Below are 12,142 nucleotides of genomic sequence, written 5' to 3'. Positions count from 1 at the left end.
GCGAGCCGGGGTGCCGGGCGGGGGAGAGCATTGGTGGGCACGCATGGGCCGGGCGCGTTGGGCCCCCTATGCTGTGGGGCCCCCGGGCAACTGCCCAGCGTGCCCATACATTAAGACTGCCCTGTGCGGCAGGTTTGGGTATAAAAGTACTGGTACTGTGGTAGGTTTTGGTATAAAAGTACTGGTACTGTGGTAGATTTTGGTATAAAATTACTGGTCCTGTGGCAGGTATGGATATAAAATTACTGGTACTGTGGTACAGTGTAGGTTTGGATATAACGGTACTGGTACTGTGGCAGGTTTGGATATAAAAGTACTGGTACTGTGGCAGGTATGGATATAAAATTACTGGTACTGTGGTAGGTTTGGATATAACGGTACTGGTACTGTGGCAGGTTTGGATATAAAAGTACTGGTACTGTGGTAGGTCTGGATATAACGGTACTGGTACTGTGGTAGGTTTTGGTATAAAAGTACTGGTCGTGTGGCAGGTTTGGATATAAAAGTACTGGTATTGTGGCAGGTTTGGATATAATGGTACTGGTACTGTGGCAGGTTTGGATATAACAGCACTGGTATTGTGGCAGGTTTGGATATAAAAGTACTGGTATTGTGGCAGGTTTGGATATAATGGTACTGGTACTGTGGCAGGTTTGGATATAAAAGTACTGGTACTGTGGCAGGTTTGGATATAAAAGTACTGGTACTGTGGTAGGTTTGGATATAAAAGTACTGGTACTGTGGTAGGTTTGGATATAACGGTACTGGTCCTGTGGCAGGTTTGCTCATAAATCCTAACTCCCCCCCACACAGGAACGTCCCCATTCTGTATTTGGGGTCTCACGCTGAGACTGTCAGTAACTGCTGCATTAGATATTATTTAGCACAATCACAGTTAAGTCTCAGCCAGACAGTAATATTCTGCCTGCGGGTTACACTGATCCCAGCGGGGTTACACTGATCCCAGCGGGGTGAGGCGCTCTGTTACACTACAGCTTCAGTAATTATAATGCCAATTAAAAGTTTTGTTCTAACATCTGAGCTGATGATAATTTCAAAGTTACTTTAATTAAATCCCAGCAGGAATGAAGTTCTCTGTTATACTAACGAGCCCCATTGTGCCTGGAAGACTAGTTTAATGACTTGGTCTGGATATAACACACACAGGGAGCGCAGACATCCTCACAGAATAATATAATTGGTGCAACAGTTTCATCACAAAGTACAATCACATACACATTAAATGCATTAACATTGTCAGTGCTGCCGTGAGCTTGTTATTCATTAGGCTGCGTCCATGGTATGGATGACCGCGTGGACGCGTTCCCACGCTGAGCGATCAGACTGCCTAAAGGCAGTGATTGCGTCTATATGGAGTCCGCGCAATAAATTTGTTAAAACTGATTTCTTGGCACGACGGGCCGGTCACGTGAGCGGTTCGCCCAATGAGGGCGAACCAGCTCTGTGATGTCACTGGCACGCCCCTAGACACACCCACGGATGGCGTGCGAACCATGGCCAGGGAAAGCACCCGCTTTCCCTCAGCCTCCGCGCGCCTCCGCACGGGCGAAGTTTCTATGGACGCAGCCTTACATTGCATTACACTACAGACCCACAATGTCTTATTTTATATATCAGAATTATTTAGGAGTGATTGTTGGCCTATTCCAATTCAATTTCTGTTTCTTTTTAAACATACTATACTAGTGTTCAGAGTTTTATTAAATAGTTTGGTCTTTCCATCTACATTTCCCATAATGTTTTTTTTTTTTTTTTAACTTGTATTTTTTTTTATTGTTTTTCAAACTAAGAACAAAGGGGAAAACAAGAAAGGGGGGAGGGGTGGGGAGTGGGTACAGAAAATAAGAAGGTGTGTGGGGAGGGAGTAGTATGCTGTCCTCTATCATGGACTCCTCGCAGGAAGCGTACATACAATTACACTTGAAACATCTGTAACCCTTATTCCCTACCCCCTAGACTCATCTGACATATCTAGGGTGTGTGAGGGCGGATTACATGTACTGAGTGGTGCGTACCTGCGTGGAACAGGAGGGCCTGAGTCTCCCGCGGTGGTGTGGGGGATAACAGGACCAGGCTTCTGGGGTAGTAGCCTCCATGCTTTCAGTGGTGGTGCAGCGCCTCCATCCTCTATACCTTCCCAGGGTATGGGGTAGGACCCGTATAGAAGAGTGACCCCTGGTCCCAGGGTGGATGCTCCAGAATCACACAACAGTCTTTGATAAAAAGGTAATGTCTCTCTTTATTGGTCCGAGCAGCACCCGGCAGTAGTGGCGACAAGCAGCCACAACAACAACAGCAATGTCCCTCCTTTCACACGACCCTCCAATCTGTACAGGCCTTTCCTCCTCTCCTTCCCTCCAAGTGTACTCTCCGACAGGATGGACTGGGCTGGGGCCTCAATACCCCACTGCCCACCTCAGAGGGTTTCCTCTGGGTGGGGGATGGATTCTCCCCATCACCCCATCATCAGGGTGAGGGGCATTGGCCCACCTGAACTCGGATCGCTATCCAACTGTCATAGGCCAGAGTTCTCTCTCTTGCTGCTCCCAGGACGGAGCTAGGTATATGCCTCTCACTCCCAGGACAGACTCCAGAATAGACAGACCGTCACTTACAGGAATGGGCTGCTAAATAGGCTTAGCCCCACCCATCATGATGTCAGCAGTACCTCCCCTCTGTCTCATGCCTGCAGCAGAGTCAGGGGCCTGCATCTATCACTCAGGGCAGGGCTTGAAGGGGGGAAAACCCATGATCACTACTGGTGCCTGCCCTTAACAGGACTTACCACAGTAGGAGGAAGATAGGTATAGCCTGTGCTGTTTACAGGGGGCTACACATCCTTAATCAAAGCTAAGTCAGTTTACCCAATAATAATTTCCTTATTTCGTCGATCCTATTGGATTTTTCCAAATGTATGTCTCCCACGGATCCCATGTTGTCAGGAATGTGTGGTGCCGGTCATGGATCAGACTTGTGAGTCTCTCCATTGTCATTATATAGTTTATCTTGTGAAATACCTCGGTAATAGAGAGGGGGTCGTTCTGCTTCCAGTGTTTTGCTATTAGTGTTTTGGCTGCTGATATTATTTATTTATTTATTTATTTATTTATTTATAAAATATTTTACCAGGAAGTAATACATTGAGAGTTACCTCTCGTTTTCAAGTATGTCCTGGGCACAGAGTAAAACAAATAATACATGGTTACAAATACAGTTACATAAATGAACAAGGTATACATTTATATACAAGACATTGCATGCACAGTTAAAGAAAATATATATTATGAGCGTATGAAACAGTTACAGACCAGATTAAAGTGTGAGACAGCCTTAGATTTGAAAGAACTTAAGCTGGTGGTGGATATGAGAGTCTCTGGTAGGTTGTTCCAGTTTTGGGGTGCACGGAAGGAGAAGGAGGAACGTCCGGATACTTTGTTGAGTCTTGGGACCATGAATAGTCTTTTGGAGTCTGATCTCAGGTGATAGGTACTGCATGTGGTAGGGGTGAGGAGCTTGTTCAGGTAGCTGGGTAGCTTGCCCAGAAAGTATTTGAGGGTGAGACAGGAAAGGTGAACTTTGCGCCTAGACTCTAGTGATGACCAATCTAGTTCTTTGAGCATTTCGCAGTGATGTGTGTTGTAGTTGCATTGGAGAACAAAACGACAAATTGAATTGTAGAGGGTGTCAAGTTTGCTAAGGTGGGTTTGAGGAGCCGAGCCATATACTATGTCTCCATAGTCAATAATTGGCATTAGCATCTGCTGTGCAATACGCTTTCTGACCAGGAGACTTAGGGAGGATTTGTTCCTGTAAAGTACCCCTAGTTTGGCATAGGTCTTGGTTGTCAGGGTATCAATGTGCATCCCGAATGTTAAGTGGGAGTCAAACCATAAGCCCAGGTATTTAAAACTAGTGACAGGTGTTAGGGTGGTTTTAGCGTTGGTTCTAATCAGGAGCTCAGTCACTGGAAGCTTTACAAATTTAGTCTTGGTCCCAAATACCATTGTTACAGTCTTGTCAGTGTTTAAAAACAGTTTGTTTTGGGAAATCCAGTTTTCGAGTCTCAAAAAGTCAGACTGAAGTATGTGTTGAAGGTCAGAGAGGCTATGGTTGTGTGCATACAGGATTGTGTCATCTGCATACATGTGTATTGAGGCTTCCTTACAAGCTGTGGGAAGATCATTAATGAACACTGAGAAGAGTAGGGGCCCCAGAACAGAGCCTTGCGGGACACCACAGGTGATATCCAGGGGGTTGGAGTTAGAGCCTGAGATGGACACATGTTGGGATCTTCCTGATAGGTAGGACTGAAACCAGTTTAAAGCATGTTTCCCTATTCCAGAGCTCTGGAGTTTGTTAAGCAGGATAGCATGATCAACTGTGTCAAAAGCCTTTGCAAAATCTAGGAATACTGCACCAGTGAGTTGTCCCCGTTCCATTCCACACTGGATTTCATTGCAAACTTTTAGCAGGGTAGTTACGGTGGAGTGTTTGGGACGAAACCCAGACTGGAATTGGCTAGGGAAATTTGTCTTGGTGTAGAACTCGCTTAATTGGGAGTGGACACATTTTTCCATAACTTTGGATAGAATTGGGAGAAGTGAGATTGGCCTGTAGTTTGAGACAGTGTTTTTGTCCCCACTTTTGAAGATTGGGACAACTCTGGCAGTTTTCCAGGTCTTAGGGATATGGCCTGCAGACAGGATAGAGTTGACTATGGACGCAATTGGTTTGGCAATGGCTGGGGCACCAAGTCGTAGGAACCTAGATTGTAGTAAGTCGGGTCCACATTGGCTGCTTAGTTTTAGTTTGAGGAGCGCTTGTGTAATCTCCTCTTCAGATACTGGGCTAAATTGAAAATTGTGGGCAGTGTTGGGAGGGGGTGGGACTATAGGGGTACTCCCAGGATGAGATTCAGGTTTGGGGTTTGTGCTGCGTTTCGCTAATAAGTTAGTGGCACACCCCACAAAGTAATCATTGAATGCATTTGCAATGTCAGTGGGGTTTGTCAGAGTAATATCCCCCTTAGTGATATTACTTGGTTGTTGATGGTTAGGAGGCTGGAATATATTGTTGATAACCTTCCAGAAATTAGCTGGGTTTGATGTATTCTGGAGGAGATTGTCAGAGTAATATTGTGCTTTTGCATGCCTTGTTTGCCTTGTGCACACGTTCCGCAGGCATCTGTAGTGATTGAGATCCTTGGTAGTGCCAGTTACTTTGTAGCTTTTCCACAAGGCATCCCTGAACTGGTAGAGTGCTATAAGGTCAGGTGTAACCCATGGAAGGTGGGCCCCCCGTACCCTTATTTTGCGTAGTGGAGCATGGGTATCGCAGAGTTTTAAGAACTCGGATTGGAAATAGTCGAGCGCAGAATCAGGGTCGGGAATTAAATCGATTCTGTGCCATGGGCAGTTGGTAAGGTCATCCAGAAACTGTTGTGGGTTAAAGTTTTTAAATGTTCTAGTGAGGAGAACTTTGGGGCTTGAATGGGGCGGTTTAATTTTCCTTACACAGTACACTATTGCATGGTCACTGAAAATGTCAGGAAGGATGCCAGAGGATTGGATTCTGCTGGGGTTTGAGGAGAGAATCCAGTCTAGCAAGGAATGGTTATGCGACTTATGATAGGATCTGTGTTATCAAGTAGTCTATTTTTCTCTCTAGGCCCTCGTTGGGTTTTAGTAGGAGCACTGTTTCTATGTTCCAGGGTAGGTCCAGGCCTGTTACCCCTTCTATTAGCCGCCCGATTCTCCCCCAAAAAAGGATTATCTTAGGGCAAGACCACCATATGTGCTTAAATGTGCTTATTTGGCTGCAGCTACGCCAACACATAGGGGAGGTTAGTGGGAAAAAAGTGTGGCGGCGCGCTGGGGTATAGTACCATCTGTGTAGGACTTTCAGATTTGTTTCCCTGATTGTTGAGCACCGAGAAGCCCTGGCTATCCTTTCGTATATTTCTTCCCAATCCTCTTCGTCTAAGGGGTTCCCAATGTCGCATTCCCAGTCCGATATGTTTTTGCTTGTTTGGCCTTCATTTTGTTTCAATAGTGTCTGATAAAATTGGGCAATCGTCCCCCTGTTGTAGTGTCCCCCTTGAAACAGACTCTCAAAATTGGTGAGTGGTCTATTACAGGTGTCTCCGGGTTGTATTGAGGTGACAAAGTGGGCCAACTGCATATATTGGAATATTTGTGCACTTGAAATATTGTATTCCTCTCTTATCCCCATAAATAATTTGATCTTGCCTCCTCTTTGCATGTCTCCTAGCTTGGATAGTCCTTTCTCGTCCCATTGTTTAAAGATGTTCGAGTTATGTGCTGGGGTGAATTCAGGGTTAGATCTGATTGGTGTTAGGGGTGATGGAATGGAGGAGATCTGATTGTGTTTGCAGTTTTTATCCCAGATATTCAGGGAGTATAGTAAGACTGGATGATTTCTATAGCTTGGCTGCCTATTTGCCTTATTTACCCATAGGAGAGACGCGAGCTCCTAGTACCCAGCTTCCGACCTCTCTATGTCCACCCACGGTGTTTTTCCTGGAGCTGCGGACCAGTAAATTAGTGGGCTTAGTCTGGCTGCTTCGTAATATTTAGCTAGGTCTGGTTGACCCAGGCCTCCCCGGGTCAGAGGGGGGACCATCAGTTTTTTCTTAATTCTGGGTTTTCTCCCATTCCAGATGAATTTAGTTATCTCTCTTTCCAGGTCTCTTATTACATAGATTGGAACGGTTACTGGAAGCACTTGGAATAGGTAGAGTATTTTGGGTAGCAAGTTCATTTTTACTGATATAATCTTGCCCGACCAGGATATCTGGTATCTTGACCAGATCTCTAGGTCTTTTTTCAAGCTTTTGATAAGATTTGGGTAGTTTGCTCTATAGATATCATCATAATGTCTAGTGATGTACACTCCCAGATATCTCATTTTGTCTGGCATCCATTTTATTGGGAATGTTTTCTTTAATGCCCTTTCTGTTTCTCTAGGTATGTGTAGGCCTATAGCCTCTGATTTAGTGTGATTCACTTTGAAGTTTGATAGTTTGCCAAATTCGTCTAATGTATCAAATAGGTTTTTTAGAGAAGTTTATGGGTTAGTCAGGGAAAGTAAGTTATCGTCTGCGAATAAGGACACTTTGTATATATTGTTTCCTATAGGCACTCCCTCTATCCCCTGGTTCTCTTTAATCTTTGATGCTAATACTTCAATGCACATGGCAAACAGCATAGGTGAGAGTGGGCATCCCTGTCTAGTTCCGTTGGAGACTTTAAATGGTGCTGAAGTGTAGCCTGAGGTACGCACTGTAGCTATTGGGTTGGAGTATAATGCTTTAATGCCCATGATGACATTTTCGTGTATGCCCATCTCTCTGAAAACTCGAAACATAAACGACCAGTCCACTCAGTCAAAAGCCTTCTTGGCATCTAGCCCCAGGATCAGGGTGGGGTGTTGGTTCGTATTACTGTTGTGAATGATATTAGTTATTCTCCGAGTGTTATCGGAAGCTTGACGTTCTGGGGTGAACCCCACCTGGTCCGGGTGGATCAAGGTGTTTAGTACTCGGTTCAATCTAGTTGCTAAAATTTTGGCGAATAGTTTTATGTCTGTGTTGATCAGAGAGATGGGCCTCTAGCTAGAACATAGCGCAGGATCTTTCCCTTCTTTTAGTAGGACGATAATGGAGGCTTCTAAGGATTCTTTCGGTGGGGCTTCACCATCTAGAATCTTATTGAACCACCGGACTAGGTATGGTTTCAGTATGTTTTCAAATTTCTTGTAGTAGAAGTTAGTGAACCCGTCTGGGCCCGGGGCTTTAGAGTTCTTGAGGGATTTAATAGCTGCTGATACCTCCTCAAATGTTATTGGGGCTCCTAAATGGGCAGATTCTAATTTATCTAGTTTGGTTAATTTTGATCCTTTTATGTATTCATCTAGTTTTGTTTCTAGCTCCCTATTATCTCGGGCTAGGTTTGTCAGGTTATATAAGTCGCTGTTGTATTGAACGAACTCTTTGTTAATTTCGGCTGGGTTATGAGTTAAATTATTTTGGTTGGTTTTAATGCTACATATATTAAGGCTCGCTGTTTTATTTCGGAGTTTGGCTGCCAATTGTCTGTCTGCTTTGTTGCCTTTTTCATAGAAGGTCTGGTTTGTCCACCTCATTGCTTTCTCGGTGTCTTCTATCAGTATACCTTTAAGTTCTGATCTATCTTTATCAATCGCGGCTCTAACGGTATCAGTTGGATTTTGTTGATAAATCTCTTCGTTATTACTAATGCTATTATTGAGGCTGTTTATCCTCTTTATTTTCTCCCTTTTCCTATAAGAGGCAATGCTGATTACCTTGCCCCTTAGAGTGGCTTTGTGCGCTGCCCGTAGTGTGCAGTCGCTGACTTGGCCGTTGTCGTTTAGTGAGAAATAATCTCGCATGGCGGTTTCTATGGCTTTTTTGGTTTTTGGGATCCTGAGCAGAAGGTCGTTCATACGCCAGAGTGTGCCTGTCGGCCTCTGGTGCATGTCTCTGATGGTTAATGATACCGGGGCATGGTCTGACCATGTTATATTGTCTATATCTGCTTTTGTTATCCGGCCAGCTAATTCTCTAGATATAAGGATATAGTCAATGCGGGTGTATTGCCTATGTAGGGCCGAATAGAAGGTAAAACCTTTGGTTTTGGGGTTCATTAATCTCCAAGAGTCGACCAACCCGCTTGTTTTTATGTTTTGTTTAAGGGCGATTGAGCGCCTCAATCTCGAGTGGTGCTCTTTGCTTGTGAGTCTCGCCTTGTCGTTAGTGCAATCTATAACTGTGTTAAGATCACCTCCAATTATTAAGTAGCCCTTCTTGTTCTGGTTTATTATGGCGAAGGCCTCGTTGATGAAGCTCTCCTGGTCGGTGTTAGGGGCGTATAGGCATACTAGCGCTAGTTCTGCTGTGCCCAGTTTGCCTGAGACAATTAGCATTCTGCCGATCTTATCTCTTTTTTAATTTTTTCTACTTCAAAGGGGACGTTTGTTCTAATCATGGTGGCTACTCCTGCTTTTTTTATCTATCGCTGGTGAGTGGAAGTTTTGGTGGAAATTCCTATCTTTTAACCGGACCGTATCTTCTCTATTTAGATGTGTTTCCTGAATCATATGTATGTCGCTTTGCCTAGCTTTGAGATCCCTAAACAATAGTCTCCTTTTATGGGTGAGTTTAGTCCCTTTACATTCTGCGTGTTTAGCTTTAATAATTTAGCCATGTACTTGTGTAAGATATTTTGTGTAGGTAAGCGTTATGGACATCTTTTTGTTATTGGGTGTCCTTTGGGGGTTTACGGGTTGTCTAGATCCTATTTTAGCTTGTTTTTTTATTGTGGCTCTTCGGGTGTATACAAGTGTGTTTCGATTGGGATGTAATGGGGGGGGGGGGTGTGGGGTAGAACTAAAATAACCTTGGGGTTTTTTAACCTGGTATGGGGTAGGGCCCTCTGTTGCTTTGGGCCTATGACTCTGCTTTTGGGGTGTTTTGGACATGCAGAGTCAAGAAAAAGTGAAGGGTGTGTGTGGGGTGCAATGTGGTACTTGCAGTCTGAAAGGTTGCGAACGTATACAGTCAGCATCTCTGCTTGGACCTGCGTCGGTGGTCCGGTTTGTTGGGTGACCTTCCTTTCTAGTGAGACAAACTGGAACTAGAACACATATATAAAGAGATAAAACACAACAGTCAAACTTTTGGAACAATCATAACGTAAAATGGAACACGGTTACATTATTAGTTAAGCTAAACAAAGTCTTTAGAGGAATAATAATGACTTATTCCTGCTTCTATCAAGTGTTTAGTTGTTCTACTCACTTTTTCTCTCCCTGTGCCCCCCGTTGCTCGCAACCTTCTATTTGAACCGGCATAGAAAGTCCGGGGTGGGGGCACCAAGTGGGATGAGCCTGTCTCTCCTATGCTCTCAGAGCTTTGTCAAGTTCAGGCTACCAAGCCTCAGTGTTTGGGGCATGGTAAGTTATCTTGGGTTCCTTGGCACTCTGGACCACCTTTCTCGTCTCGGCTGTAGACGTGTCCTCGCTGTGCCGCTCTTTAATTCCTCTGGGATCTCTAGGCCCAACACGGATATGAACTCCGGTCCTTCCTCTGGGGTTCTTAAGGTAGCTTGTTTTCCCTTGTGTGAACCTTGGAGGCGGAAGGGGAAGCCCCATCTGTACCTGATGTCCTTACTTCTCAAGTAGCTTGGGATTTCTCTGAGTTCGCGTCTTTTGGCGATTGTTGTTGGTGCGAGGTCAGAGAAGATCTGTAGTTCTGCATTTTCAAAGGTGATCTTGTCTAGGTTTCTGACCTTGTTGAATATTTCCTCTTTGATGGTATAATAGTGGAGCCTTGTAATTATATCTCTGGGCCCTCTGTTTTCGAATTCTTTTGGTCTGTATATTCTGTGGGCTCTGTCCAGTTCCAGCTTAGCGTTGGTAGCTTCAGGTTGGATACTCTGGAATAGTCTGTTGAGGTAGGGCTTGATTTCTTCATTGGGGACTGACTCTGGGATGTTACGGATTCTGAGATTGTTCCTCCGTGATCTATTCTCTGCCTCTTCTTGGGCATTCTGGAGTCGGGTAATCTGTTCTTTTATGTGGTGTGACAGAGTCACTGACTCAGTAGGCTCGAACAGTGAATGGAGAGATGCTGCAGCCAGTTCAGCTGAAGACTGATTAAACAGGGGCTGAACTCATCAGTGAAACAAGTGCTTTAAAAAGCAGGAAGTTGCTCACACAAGGTGAGCTTGTTTTTCCACAGGAAGGTGGAGAGACCTCTCCCGGCTAGGAAGCCATAGCTGTTGCTCTGGTCCCCCAGTCCTGCGAGGAGCTAGGCTGCTGGGACCAGCTGGGACCCCAACCCAGGATAAAGACAAAGATTGCAGCGGAGCTGGACACAGCCTGCTCCCCGGAACCGTGTTCCTGTTTGCTGTTGGAGCTGCATCACAGATAAGACATTATTATTACACTTATTGGTTATACTTTGTGTTGCATATGTTTTGGGCATAACCAGGTTAGCTGGCTGCTCTGTTAGTAAGGGCTCAAGAAGTGAGTTAGTTTCCGTAACGGGACTAGGCTTTAATTTCTAGAAAGTAGTTTCTTAATGGGACAGTGCACCCGTACTTTATTTTGGTTGTGGCTAATAAACCACTATAGTTTAACATTTCCTTTCGTGTCTAGCGTCTTACTGACCCTGCCGCTAGGCCGTCCTGCCACAGATGGTGTCAGAAGTGGGATGCTATGCCTCCGGGGGTCAGTAGATGAAGATGTGTTGAGACACTGAACTCAAGCGGAAAAAAAAAAAAAAAAGATTTTTGCTGAAGCATGGAAGTTACAGCTAGCAAGCGCTGAGTGTAAATTTTGCCCCGTTGGGTATGAAAGAATTGCTGTTGAAAGCTAATGCCTTTTGCTGAAGCGAGTGAATTTGCAGCTAGCAAGTGCCGTGTGTAAAATTTGCCCTGTCTGGTATAAAAGAAAATGAAAATCGATTTTGGCAAAGATGTTGCCCTAAGGAGAACCCAGAAGGTTCAAAGGTTGTAAAGCACGTACAAACTTACGTGTGTTGTGCAAAGTCTGCCTCGTCGGGTGTGAAGAAAAAAACGGGGTTTTAAAATGGCCGCCGTCATGTGTCAGTTTTGCAATGCACATAACCATACAAAACAGTGTCCCTTCAGGCCATATGATAATTATGATGGCGACGCATATGTGGCCCCGAGAAGAGAGACGTACCCACAGATGAAAGCTGCAAAAGTGACCAGTGTCCAGAGCGCAGGACCCCATAACCTTGGAGTCGGTGACCAGGAGTTCGGAGCCGTGCCGGCTAGAAGGAAACCAGGTGACTTTCTAAAGGATTCAGTATGCTGGGCCTGTCATGAACCAGGACAACAGGCGTCAGCAAGGTACCGAGATGTGCTGCAGACCGGAGTGATGGGCAGAATTATCACAGGAACGGTGGCAAAGGAAAAGGAGGAGCAAAGGGAAGCTGAATCCTTGATCCAGGACAAGGAGGCCTTAATTTCTGCACTCCAAACTGCCCACCATGATTATGATGTCTTGCAGGAACAATTGAATAGGGAGCGAGAAGCAAACGCCGAGGTACAGA

The sequence above is a fragment of the Ascaphus truei genome, chromosome 11, assembly GCF_040206685.1.
Source record: "Ascaphus truei isolate aAscTru1 chromosome 11, aAscTru1.hap1, whole genome shotgun sequence".
Taxonomy (NCBI): Eukaryota; Metazoa; Chordata; class Amphibia; order Anura; family Ascaphidae; genus Ascaphus; species Ascaphus truei.
Note: the sequence above shows the minus strand (reverse complement) of the source record.